We start from the raw sequence: 12,527 nt of genomic DNA, 5'->3' as shown, positions 1-12,527 counted from the left end.
TTGGTTTTGGCTTTTTTTTCAAAAATGGATAAAACTGCTAAAATCACATCATTTGGGGGTTTTTTTTGTTCCTACAGTATTGTTAAACTCGATAACATTAATTTCCACTCATTTTCCAGTCAATTTTGACAACCTCACAGCTCACAATTTTGTTTTAATCCGTTTTAGTCCCAAAATTTGCACCAAACTAGCTGGCTGACTAAGCTAAGCAGCAGCAGTGGGCGGTACAAACACGTGGCAGTTCATTTTTGTTTCCGAAGCAAATTTATGAGGGAGGGGAGAGCATGGGTGAACAATATGTCCCATGTTTTGCCCACAAAATCAACTTGGTAGTTCAAAATATTTTAAATTAAAAGGGCATGCAGGAGATACTGTCTGTGGCCATAAACATTTTTGGATATTTTTGACATTCAGCAACCTCATGTCAAAGATTGCAGCAACAGTGGAAGTTCAACTTCCAACATTGCACATCAGGAAACAAATGTTTTTATTATTCAAGAGGCCTGAGAGAGTTGGAGTTTGTATGTAGTTGAAGGCAGGGACAGGAAGATTTGATCAGTAGTAATTTTAATTTAATTTTTTGATTGATAGCGGATCATTGACGCCATAACATCTATGCTGGTACTATAATGTGCATCCAATATCTACCAATAATGCAGTGGGTTTTAGACAATTAATTGAGGTCCTGTGTCCCCGCTACCAAATTCCATTAAGATTCCACTTCACTAGAAAAGCAATTCCCAACCTGTACAGGGACATTAAAAAAAACTTAATTAGTGGCCTCCAAATGCCTAACCACAGATATGTGGACAAGCTGAATAGAGCAAACGCAAGATTTAAAATACAAGGTTTAAGTCATACGTTGTGTCTTTCTTCCCAGCGGACACAGATCTGAAGAGATGCAAAGAGCTGTTGGTAAGAAAATTGTCAGCTCAAGTGGCAAGTGATGCATCTGCCAAGAAAAAACTAAACTATCCTAAAACTAAACTGATGATGCAGATGAGTCAATACAAAACACAAAAACTTTTTGGATGGGTGCACTGTAGATGATGTAAAAGGGAGGAAATTCCTAGAAGCTTAAGGTTCCTACCTCTACTTACTCTGGCTTTAGAAAGGGTACAGATGACTTGACAATTGTCTGGATTTGGGTGAAATAATTTCATACATGAGAAGTGGATTTTTTTGTTGACAGTGGGCTTTTCTGGCTGTTCAAACACCACTCCTCAGGCTTATGTGTTGTATTTAATGGGTAACGGGCAAAGGGTCACCCGCCCAAAGGGTCACCCGCCTTTATAGTACTAAGAGGTAAAACCTTAGGTTATTAGGTTTAGTTTGGGTTATGGTATTAGGTATAGGGTTTTAGGGTTGGTGTATCAGTTTGGGTTAGGGTATTTGGGTCAGATTAGGTGTTTGGGTTGGGGTATTAGGGATGGTGTAGGGTTTAACGGTTAGGGTACTAGTGTTAGAGCTTATGGTTAGGGTGAGGTTTGAGCTTAGGGTTGAGTTAGGGTCAGGATTAGGGTAGGGTTGCTTTGCATGAATAAAGGATGCAAATATAGTGCTATGGATTGTTTGAGGGAGGGGGGGCCCAGACTGGTATCTTGCCTAGGGTCCCATGAGGTCTAAATCTGGCTCTGCGTGGAGTTAATGCCATTCATGCTTCGCCTGTGTGATACTCAAGTAAGCAGGATCGTTGCACACAGAAAATATTACAATATCTAATAACCTTCACCACAATAATGTTTTATACAATTATTTAACTGGAAACTTGACTGGGTAGACTTGTTTTGCTTTGTAATATTACACTTATGCGGTTGTATTATCCCTATAATAAAATACTTCTATAGCAAAACAAACTTCTTATACTTACAACCAATGTAAAGCATTACTCAATAACAGATCACAGTGTCAACAATATTTTACATAGAATAAGGCAGTTAATATATTAACTTTAACCTTGGGGCCCCATCAAGTGAGATAAATCAGTTCAGTATGATGGAGCTCGGTGGTGCACTCGCCAGAACGTATTTCCTCCTTCTAGACTCTTTATCAGAGTTATGGAGTCTGCAATTTATATATGTTATACAGCACATACTGTGTTTGCTAATCTGTGCTGAAGTAAGGACTAGTGTCTTCGTTTTGCATAGAAATAGTTGCAACACACTGATGTGATCTCAGTTGTTACTTTGTAAACATCCCAACATTAGCAACAAACTTTCATTAGTACTGTGCTCCAGAAAGTCTCTGAGATTATTATTACTGGAAAGTTTGATGGCTCAAAAGATGTTAATAAGATTCTGGTGCTGTTCCTTGGTCAGGGCTGAACACTGTGGCCCTGATTCAGAGCCGGACGCTCTGACCAGAGCGCTCGCTCTGAATCAGGGCCCTCCTCCATTAAAATGGAGCATCCTCCTGGACGCTCGTATAGCTGTGGGTCACCACCCACAGCATATACGAGCGTCCAAAAAGATGGTCGCGATGGTCTTGACCATCGCGACCATTGGACTTGCGAGTGAAACCCTGCGGTCGGGTTTCCCAGCCACAAGCCCTGGAGTGATTTTGGCTCTAGCAGAGCCAAAATCACTCCCACTGACATCACTAGTGATGTCAGTGGGGCCGGCTTCAGACGGTAGGCGTTCCCATGGGAATGCCTCCGTCTGGCAGGCACGCCCCCAGCACGCCCACCAAAGGGGGCGTGCTGTCACTCACCACTACAGCACGCCCCCTTTGGTGCGAGACCCCGAGCGACGGATTCCCCGTCGCTCGCCGGGTCTCACACATGCGCACGACGGAGCTCCCTCCGTCGTGCTCATGCGCAGTGGGGAACATCAACCCACTTGCGAGCGTACTGCCGCTTGCGAGTGGGTCTGAATGACCCCCTATATCCTCTCTGTACTGACTGGGTACTTTCATTACACTGCCCAGTCCTGGCTCCTCCTATAAGGTGCAGCTATTACCTCTGTGCGATCAGCTGACTGCCTCTCTATAGTCTTTTCTGGCACTTTCAGAGGAAGTGTCTGTTACATTATGGCAGTAACTCCTCACTCGGTGGTATTAACAACACTGTTATGGGAAGCGGCAAATAGTTGGGACTATGCTTTGTTCAGCTAAAGGGTTATACTGTCTCTGGCGTTGTCCCTCTCTAATATGGACTTGGGCTGTGTGTGGACAGTAATGCAGGACTACCAACCTGCACCATACACTAACACTGGCTCCAGCTGATAAGTGAGGGCTGACAACATGTCCTCTTTGTCTATAGCCATTGCTCTCCCCAACTGATTGAATACCTTCTTCTGCAGCCCACTGAGTGCCTGTCAAGGGAGAAGCCCTCCGGTCACTGGGAAATACCACTGGGAATCCGGTGAAACACACACACCCACTGGCTGATACCTCACCACAGTGCAGCCACCAACTGCTGTTTTTCTCTAGTTCAAATCCTTGAGCCTGCCACAGTACTCACTGGTCCCCTAACGTCCACCACTGCTGAAGGGGCAGTGCAAAAAGTCCCTGTACCTTAATGAAACCAGTTAAATCATGCCCTATATTAGACAATGGCAGGAGTCACATTAATAGTTTACATTTTTATAGGGGCACATCAGGGTGGGTAGGAACACAGGGTATTGGTGGGGTGCCACACCTGCTACCGCTGCGAAGCAGGAGCCGGCTACCGCAGCTGTTACTAAAAATAGACCTGCCGAGGAGAGTAACATTCCTTTCCTCTGTGACTCACCATCTCCAGCCGACAGCTGCAGCAGTGAAAAACACACTTTACTATAAGAACAAGCACTTCCAATGAGGAAAAGCAGATACTGGCAGCTACAGGAGGCGGTATCAGTGCTGGAGATGACACCTGACGGTAAGTGCCCTCTCCTTTTAGTAATACCTGGGACAATTAGCGCTGCCATAGGTGTCTATGGCAGCACTAAGTGACCCAGGTGCAGTGCGATGTTGTAGCCTGCATTTAGCACTGTCAGGCAGAGAAAATCTCTTTAGTACATACTGAGAAGTGATATGTACAGGGATTTTCTCTGCCTTTAGTGTTTCTAACCCCGTATCTCCCCTTAGTAAATAGACCCCTTATACCCCTTTCAGACATACGACCCGGGAAATTTCCTGCTCAGACTCAGGAATTTCCCCTGTGTAAAATTTGGTGGAGACCCCCCTTTCACACTACATAGTCTACCCGGGAATTCCTGGGTAGACCCCTTTCAGACACAAGCCGGGTATTTCTGTTTTATACACACTGGATGTCTGATAATAGCTAGTGTTGTAGGTGCTTATAGAAAGTGAGATGCCTGAGACTGCAGTGTGACAGACATTTATCCCACGCTGCTGCCCTAGCTTCCCCACCTCTCACTTCCTTCTCTGACACATCAGCACCACAGTCTAATCAGGACATGTCCCCCGAGATGTGCTAGGGGAGAGCAGGGGACTAGCCAGGCTACAGCCAGTACTGCCATTCTGTAATGGGTCCCCGGGCTGCAGTGACAGGGGAGGCCCACTCTTGGAGCCAGGTTGATGGCGCTGCGCTAGAGCTGAGCTCGGTGACCCCCTGAAACCCCCGCTCCAGTGACCTGGAGCCAACTCTTCTAGCATCCTGCCCATCGCATTGTCCAAGATGCCGGTGAAGAAGAGCTGCTGAGACACAAGTACCGGCCGGACTTCAATGCTGGTGAGGCTGCATCAATGACAGGTGTGACCATCAGCCGGCCAATCAGAAGCTGCTTGGTGCTACTCGGGAGTAAATTCCCGGGTAGCACCATACAGACATCAGCTGGGTAATTTCCCGGGACTTAAGTCCCGAGAAATTCCCTGGTCAATTGAAGGGGCGGCTACCCAGGAAGGTGTTCCCGGGTAGGTACCTTTCACACATACATGAGACCTGGGAATTTTGGCCGAGGCAGGCCAAAATCCTGGGATTCTCAGTATGTCTGAAAGGGGTATTAGAGAGAGTATATTTAGTGAGTCATACACATCAGTCTCTGCCCCAGTAGAGATTATAATCTGTATTCCCTACAACATGAACACACACAAACTCTATGGTTAATTTTTTCAGAAGACAATTAGCCTACCGCTATGTTTACCAAAGGTAACTTATGCAAACACATGGATAACATACAAACTCCACACAGATATATTATTGTGCTGGAATTTAACTGTGAGTGCTGTGAGACAGCAATGCTTACCACAACCGCAATGTGCTGTTCAGATGATCCTTCCTGGTAGTAGTGTATGAAAGAATGGCAATGGCAGCTTTGCCAGGATGTGATAGGAAATAGCTGGCAATGAATGATCAAAGACTAGCTTTTAGGTTTTCAAACTCCACTTTTGGCGCCCCTAAATTGCTGTATGTCAGCCGCTCAGGCACAGCTGGAGAAACCTGCAAATGGAACTGTGCACTGCAGCTGCAGAAGTCACATCTCACTCTATATACTGTACACTATGCAGGCAGCAGCACTGGTGTAACTATAGAGGGTGCAAGTGGTGCGCTTGCTATGGGGCCTGGCGGCTTAGGGGGCCCACCGGTCCAGCAACCATCCCACTGCACTGTGCAGACTTTTTAAAAAAAAATTCTATTTTCAATTTTCTCTGATATAATTTATTAAAACTTAGTGACTTCTGGGCAGCAGCGGATGGCGGGCAGGCATGATATGGGTATGGGGGGGGTCACCGGGACTGTGTGGTCACTTATTTATTACTGTGCTTCTGCTAGCCACGCTGCTGAAGAGCTACTGACTGATCTTGTGAGATGGTCACATCATCATCTCGCGAGTCACTCTCTTCACTGGGCTCCAGATGGGAACTGGGAGGGATGTGGTGTAGTGCAGCAGTCAGGGGCAAGGCACAAGTCGTCGGAGCGGAGTTTGAGGGAAGACTCTGTGAGTGACTCTGGTGCAGCAAAAGTTAAAGTGATTTATAATTTCTTCATAAATATAATATGCTCATCTTAAATATATATATATATATATATATATATATATATATACCTATATATATATATATATATATCTATATATATATATATAAATATATATATACCTATATATATCTATATATATATATATATATATATATATACAGTATATATGTATGTGTATATATATATATATATATTTATATATATATATATACATTTATATAGATAGATACACTGTATACATGTGTATACAGTATCCTTTGCGACAGAAGGACATCCGAATTTATGACCCAGAAGTCCTTCTGTGCATATGTTGAGTGCCGCACGTGCCGCTGGGGGGTTCTGGAAAGGATCTGATTGGATCCCTCTGAGGGGGAGTCATGAATAGAAGCCCATAGGCTTCTATTGGGCAACTCCATCTAAAGGTGGCATTGCCTGCGGCATTCAAGCCCCGGAATGTATTACATTCCAGAGCTTGGTGCATATGCAGTGAGGTTCCAAACCTCCAAAAACGTAATTTTCAGAGGTTTGACCGCAATATCCCACCCCTGATGATAATAACCTCTGTAGGTGTGGTTTGCCTAATTGTGGTGTGCTTTAAATAGCCAATGAAATATATAAAACAATGTTATAAAGAGTTATAAACAATGAAAATGTGAAATAGATGTTCATTGACTTAAAATAGTTTAGCAAAGAACTGTAAATATATCTAGCCAACCTGAGTTCCTGGAATTAGGTCTGGCTCTTTAACAGTTGCACTCTGTCATACACATAGACTTGCATATTTTTGTTTACAGCCCCATAGGGGTGCATAAAATAAATACGCAATCAACCATAACTGCAGAATATTCACACACTAAATCATGGTCATCAATTGCAATTGAATCTTCTACTATAAGTTTAAAATGGGGAACAGGAGAGGTCCCAATCATGGATAGGATGGGCAAGGCACCCAGGGGCATGGAGAAAGATGGTAGTTCCTAAAACAGTTGCTAACAGGGTCCACTGCAAGGAAATGTGAGCAGCAGGGGGGGAGAGAAATACTGTTCCAAGTGGTTATCTAAGCAAAGTGCAGAGTCTGACAAAAGGTGTCAAATGTAGTGGGCCTATACAGAGCAGTGAAGATGTGTAAGGCAATCCAATCTAAGAAATGCAGAAGGACTCACCATGATTCAGAATGGCGGCCAATCCATGAGGGGACCACTAAGCCCTCAGGGTGGCCCTCTGGAAGCAGAGACAGCAGTGGAGGAAGCACTTTTGTCTGAAGGTCTTGCAGAGTTGGCCCTGGTCACCAATGGTCAAGAGAGCAGGGACTGAGGCAGCTGCTGGCACTCATGTGCCAGGAAAGAAAAGTGGCCGGAGCCCAGGCATAGTGAAGAAAGCGAAGAGAACTTTGGTTCTACCAAGGAGAGGAGTCACCCAACTCCAACAGCCAGCAAGCAGTGTTATTAATTTCCAATCAATGGCGGGAGCTTTTTTTACCATAGCAGATAGCGTGGAAGCAGAGTGGACACCAAGGTCCAGATAGGGGTGAAGCTAGTCCCCCCCCCTCATGTTAGATTGTAAGGACTGAAATGTATATAGGGTGAGGGAAATGTTTAGTTCAGTCACATTAAGGTGCCAGCATCTGCTGCATTTTTCTGTGACTCTGGGGTATCTACACTTTTCAATGGAGCATGCAGGTTCATCTGCCTCAATACTCATTGCAGAGCATTGCAGTAATCATCATACTATACAGGGAAGATCAGTGAATGCCATATAATACAGGGAGCATTGCGGTGACCACCATATAATGCAGAGAATATTACTGTGAACGCCATGTAATGCTGTGAACATCGCAGTGACTGCCACATAATACAGAGAATATTGCAGTGACAGCCATATAATTCAGATAATATTATGGTTACCACCATATAATGTAGGGAACATCACAGTGACCATAATTTAATGCAGGGAACATTGCAGTGACTGCCATATAAAGCAGAGAGCATCACAGTGACCACCATATAATACAGAGAGCACAAAGTGACCACCAAATAATGTCACAGTGAATGCAAGATAATGCAGAGACCATTAGTGACCCACATATAACAGATAACATGACTAAATAGCTCACACACATTCACACACAATAACCCCCCCCACACACACACACACACACACTAGTACTCCCACACACACAAAATAATAATAATACCCCTCACACTTAGACACTCACACACCAGCCCCAGCACAAACACCCCCAGCACAGAACGTATTAAAACACCCCCCAAGAAAAAAATAAATACACCCCTCCCTCTCCATTGCATAAATATCCCACCTCCCCCACGCCCATAACATTAAAAAATTTTCACACCACCATTGGCACTTACCTGTCCAGTGGGAGGATTTGTATGGTTCCTGTCTGCAAAGCTCCAGAGCGCAGGAAAAGCTTACAGAAACAAGATGGACTGGACAATGTGTTAAAACTCGGTGAGGAGGCAGGGTCTTATTCAGGGACATGAGTGAGTCAATTAGAATAGTAAGACAGGGAAGAGGAAGGAGCAGGGACTTGGGTGAGGGGATGGGTCTTTGCCAGCAACATGAGGGAGTAGATTAGAATAGTCAGAAAGTGCAGAGGAGGGGGTGGGGACTCCGGTGAGGGGGCGGGGACTTGTCCAGTGACAGGAGGTTGTAGATTAGGTCAGACAGGGAAAAGGAGGGTGCGTGGACTAGGGTAAGTGGGCAGGGTCTTGGCCAGTGACATAAGGGAGTAGATTATACAATGCAGGGTAGAGGATGGGGCGGGGACTCAAGATGAGGGGACAGGGTCTTGGCTAGAGATAGGAGTGAGTATATTCAATAAAAGATTGTCAGGTTAATGACAGACAGGGTAGATGATAGGAGGGAGTGGAGATTTGGAGTCTCAGTCATGGAGGGGAGGGATCACTTGGGCATCCGCAGCGCAGGTGTTATGGCTCAGTGGTAGCCAAAAGGAATAGTCCTGCTCAGCCTTGAAGGCTGGAATATCTTGACTGGATGCGGCCGGGTGGATGCCTGAAGGGCTGGAGGAGCTAGCTCCAAATGTGGCTTGAGAGTCAATAGTTGAGGTGCAGCCTTTGGGCCGGTAGCAGCCCCTGGGCTGGATGGGTCTGTGGGCAAGTAAGTGGTGATGCGGCCTTTGGGCCGGTAGCAGCCTTTGGGCTGGACAAGGCCTGTGGGCCTAATAGTTGGGATGTGGCCTTTGGGCCGGTAGCAGCCTCTGGGCTGGATGAGGCCTGTTGGCCTATAAGTTGAGATGCAGCCTTTGGGCCGGTAGCAGCCTCTGGGCTGGATGAGGCCTGTGGGCCTATAAGTTGGGATGTGGCCTTTGGGCCAGTAGCAGCCTCTGGGCTGGATGAGGCCTGTAAGTTGAGATGCGGCCCTTTGGGCCAGTAGCAGCTGCTGGGCTGAGGTGCTGTCTTGAGGGCAAGAGAACTTTGGCAGGATGCGGCCTTGGGCCAAGATACAGTCACTAAGAAAAGCTGCAGCCTCCGGGCTGAATGGCAGCCTTGAGGGCTGAAGGACTTGGCTAGGAGATGTTGTGGTGTGCCAATGTTGCCGGGATGACACTAGCAGTTGTATACTGGATTGCGTACTCGGGACGCCCGGGTGCGCTTAATGCCGCCGGGATGACACAAGCAGTTGTACACAGGATTGTGTACTCGGGACACCCAGGTGCGCTTAAGGCTACCGGGATGACACAAGCGGTTGTACACAGGATTGCGCACTCTGGACTGTGCTGTCTAGATGACACAAACAGCAAAGGCAGGAATGGAGACCGTGCCGCCAAGATGACACAAATGGCAGGAACAATGGAGCTGGCTGGATACAGGAACTCGACTGTGAACAGGAGACCAACAGAAACCAGAAACACGTGAAATGCTATCACCGGCAAGGAGTGAAGGGTTGGCTGGATTTTAATAGAAACAGGGCCCAACCAGAGAAAGTCTCCATAATGACAGATTATTGAGCACCTGTGCTGTGTTCAGACAGGAGAATCAATCAGTGTGCACCTGATAGTGCACACAGACAGGCAGTAATTAGTGCAGAGGCTGAGCAGCAACCAGGACTTGAACTGCAAACAATATGCTGCTAACCACAGATACTAATAAGAGGAAGGAGGAGACTTCAGCGAATGCTTGCCTGGTGTTCACCCTGCACAGCATTGGCAGAGCGGCGGCTTGTGACAGCAGGTTCAGACTCAAGAAGGAACCGGTGCAGTGGAGTGAACTTGGAAGGAATGCTCACTGCACAAGCTGAATGGATGTGACTGACAGTCGAGCAAAATGCAGGCAATGCTGCCCAGCCACTCTGAGGGTGCTATAAACACAATCAGAGACCACAGAGCACTTTGCTATACCTCCCAACATGACCCATTCCAGGAGGGACAAAATGCTCTGTTCCTGGACTTCCCTCTTAATTTATGATTGCCATCACCTGTGTTGAAACATATTTCTTATCAATTAACTAGTTCAATATAGGTGACAGCAATCATAAATTAAGAGGGAAGTCCAAGAACAGAGCATTTTGTTTCTCCCGGAATGGGTCAAGTTGGGAGGTGTGCTTTCCACCTGTCACCCAGCCATTAGTCATGTATGTGCAGCAATATCTGTGGCCTCACTGAAGCCAAATTGTACCGGCCCAGGGGGCATATGGCACCCTGCCTTCCCCGGCACAGCCCACCCCTGCCCAGGAGCAACAGCAGGAGGACTGCTTCAAAGACGAGTCAGAGAGGAGGAGCTGGAGGGGAGGGACATCCTACTCCTCTCCTCAAGCCAGACCTTCTCTATAGTTCCACCTCTGATTGGTGCCTCTCTCAAATGTTGGGGGGGGTGAGCTGCCTTGTCTGTCTAAGTAACCTTTACCTAATAAAACTAACCAATTTTCTATCCATCAATAATGTTGACACTAGACTCATCTAAATAAATTGCCGTGCCTTTTTTATTCCTTACATTACATTGTACTTTGGAAAGTATGGGAAGCTGGAATACATACGAACGTGTCCGGCGGTTCAAATCCCGACAGCGGCAGGCCAACACAGCTGAAAATCCCGATCGTCCGCAGGTAAGTATGAACTAACCTAACCCCCCTTACCCTAACCCTCCTTAGGGGTGCCTAACCCTAACCTTCCCCCCAGTGCCTAACCCTAATCCCCCCTCTAAGTGCCTAATCCTAACCCCCACTTCCCCGCTGCCTAAACCTAAGTCCCCCGAGGGTGTGCCTAACCCTAACCCTCCCTCCCCCTAGCCTAACCCTAACCTCCCGAGTGGATGCCTAACCCTAATTCCCCCCCAGGAGCCCTAAACCCAACCCTCCCCCCGCGGCTGTCCGCAGCAGCACCCGGCATCACTTCGATCGGGATGCCAGGCGCCGGTCTCCCGGCGTCGGTAAAATGACAGGCGTCTAGAATTGGATGCCTGTCATTTAACCCTTGCTGCGATAAAGCAATCAGGAAGCCAGCTGTCAGGCTTACGTCCGCCGGCTTCCTGATTGCATACCGGGAAGCCAATTGCTGACCCCGACCTACAAAACAGAAGTACTTGAAATAATTACTCCTGGGAGAGGTTAATTCAAATCATGAGTGAGCTAGTGTAAGGAGAGCTAAGGGAGGGAAGCAAGAGTGGGAGAATTGGAGGGTGCAAGAGGGCGAAGTGGATACATAGTTACCGTATATACTTGAGTATAAATCGACCCGAATATAAGCCGAGGTACCTTATTTTACCACAAAAAAATGGGAAAACTTATTGACTCGAGTATAAGCCTAGGGTGGGAAATGCAGCAGCTACTGGTAGTAATCCTCCCCCCTGGTACAGCCCCCAGTAGTAATACCCCCTGGTAGTGCCCCCAGAAGTAATATCCCCCCTTGTAGTGCCCCCAGTAATAATCCCCCCTGGTAGTGCCCCCAATAGTAATATCACCCCCTGGTAGTGCCCCCAGTAGTAATATCCCCCCTGGTAGTACCCCCAGTAGTAATCCCCACCTGGTAGTGCCCCCAGTAGTAATCCCCCCTGATAGTGCCCCCAGTAGTAATATCCCCCTGGTAGTACACCCAGTAGTAATCCCCGCCTGGTAGTGCCCCCAGTAGTAATCCCCCCTGATAGTGCCCCAGTAGTAATATCACCCCCTGGTAGTGCCCCCAGTAGTAATATCCCCCCTGGTAGTGCCCCCAGTAGTAATCCCCGCCTGGTAGTGCCCCCAGTAGTAATCCCCCCTGATAGTGCCCTCAGTAGTAATATCCCCCCTGGTAGTGCCCCCAGTAGTAATCCCCCCCTGGTAGTGCCCCCAGTAGTAATCCCACCCTGGTAGTGCCCCCAGTAGTAACCACCCCTGGTAGTGCCCCCAGTAGTAATATCCCTCCCTGGTAGTGCCCCCAGTAGTAATTCCCCCTGGTAATGCCCCCAGTAGTAAATCCCCCCCCTGGTACTGCCCCCAGTAGTAGCCCCCCCCCCCAGTAGAGAGAGACGTAATAAAAAATAAAAAAACACTTCCTGAAACCCCGCTCCTGGTCCCGACGTTGCATCCAGCCGCTTTGCATTATGGGAGAGACGTCATGACATCATGGATGTCATGATGTCTTTCCCATTACCCA

This window comes from Taudactylus pleione, unplaced genomic scaffold, assembly GCF_031769625.1.
Source record: "Taudactylus pleione unplaced genomic scaffold, aTauple2 ptg000444l, whole genome shotgun sequence".
In the NCBI taxonomy this organism is placed as follows: Eukaryota; Metazoa; Chordata; class Amphibia; order Anura; family Myobatrachidae; genus Taudactylus; species Taudactylus pleione.
The sequence above is the reverse complement of the archived record's forward strand: the minus strand, read 5'-3'. Positions refer to the sequence as shown.